Raw genomic sequence first — 1399 nt, 5'->3', positions numbered from 1 at the left:
AACTCCAAGTAGGCAGCACTTATAGGGAAAGCTCTCAAGTGACTTGTCCTTTCATTTGTCCTGGGCTATGTTGTTGCACATGAATTTAGCCTCAGTCCTTCCATCTTGACCCAGAGTTTAGCTTCTGGGCCTGCACTCTGAGGGCAACATAACTATCGTCAGGTGCAAGGAAAAACACAAATGAGATGACAAGGGTTAATGTTCCCTGATAATGGTTATTTATGACACAGTTTGCATATTTTGTCCTTGAGATAATGGCTATTCCCTTGAAACTTCCCCAAACCCTAAACCGTGCCTTCAGAATAACAAATGGTGCCCTACACACCAGGATAAGGGCTGTTCTCTTTATCACTTTGTAGCCTTTTTTTGCAATAACTGGTCAATTCTGCTTCTATACTGCCCACTTGCCTGCTTGCTCATTAGAAGAAGCCCTAAGTCCTTGGACTCAGGGCTGCACATTTAGAGTTCTGTGTTAACTCTGTGCGGTCCCGGCCAGTAATAAAGACTCCCTGAATTCGGCTTCAGTGGTCTTGGTTGGTTTCTGTGTCTCTCGGCATAACAATGTCTTGCAGATATTGTTAAAGATAATTTTTTCTATGGTTATGGGCAGCACTTTGAGCAAGAATAACATCACAAGAAAAAAAGGTTTTGGATACTGTTCAGCTGTTAATCATGACAAAACCAGAGGTTCATTGAATACAACGTTGTTATCATTCTCTGATGTGTTATATTTAGGGCTCATCCTCTGGGCCAGTGGTGTCATGGTTTCCCTTCTATATAGGCACAGGCAGAGGGTCAAGCACATTCATTGGACCAGTGTCTCCTCCACATCATGCCCTGAGTCCACGGCCACCAAAACCTTTTCCTCCTGTTGCGTACCTTTGTCTACTGTAGTACTCTTTCATCTGTCTTTCATATTGTTTTGTCTGTTTGGATCATCCCGCCTGGTATCTCTTGAGCACCAGTTCAGTGATCATTCTGTGTTTCCCAACTGTCAGTCACTTTCTGCTCATGAGCCGACACCCCCAGGGTATCCATGGTCTGCTTTCACTGGATGAGGAATATAAAATGCCCTCATCTCATGAGAAATGTGTAAACTGTAGGAATATTCATAATGTTCCTCCTGTTGGTAATTCATTCATCCCCTCAGAGTCCCTTCCTTGTATAATTATGAGAGGCTAATTGAACTGTGGTAAACAGAATGTGTTTGCATCTACTTCAAAGTGAACAATAAGTAGTCCTCGTAATGGTAAGGAAATATTATATCATTATCTTGTCAATACATTTGGATTGAAGTTTTGCTAATGATTTCAGTGGAGGAGTTCATAAATTTTGCAGTTTTAATGATCAGGTCCTGAAAAAATCCGGATATTATGGAAAAGTCTTTGAGTGTGTCACA

The 1399-nt window shown here is 41.7% G+C and overlaps 1 pseudogene; it reads left to right on the top strand.

Moving 5' to 3' along the window:
* The first annotated feature begins 602 nt into the window (after positions 1–602).
* On the top strand, positions 603–1096 carry LOC120222354 (annotated as a pseudogene).
* The last annotated feature ends 303 nt before the right edge of the window (positions 1097–1399 follow it).

The sequence above is a fragment of the Hyaena hyaena genome, unplaced genomic scaffold (assembly GCF_003009895.1).
Source record: "Hyaena hyaena isolate Hyena2069 unplaced genomic scaffold, ASM300989v1 scaffold_871, whole genome shotgun sequence".
NCBI classification, from domain to species: domain Eukaryota; kingdom Metazoa; phylum Chordata; class Mammalia; order Carnivora; family Hyaenidae; genus Hyaena; species Hyaena hyaena.
Note: the sequence above shows the minus strand (reverse complement) of the source record. Positions and strands in the feature narration are given on the sequence as shown.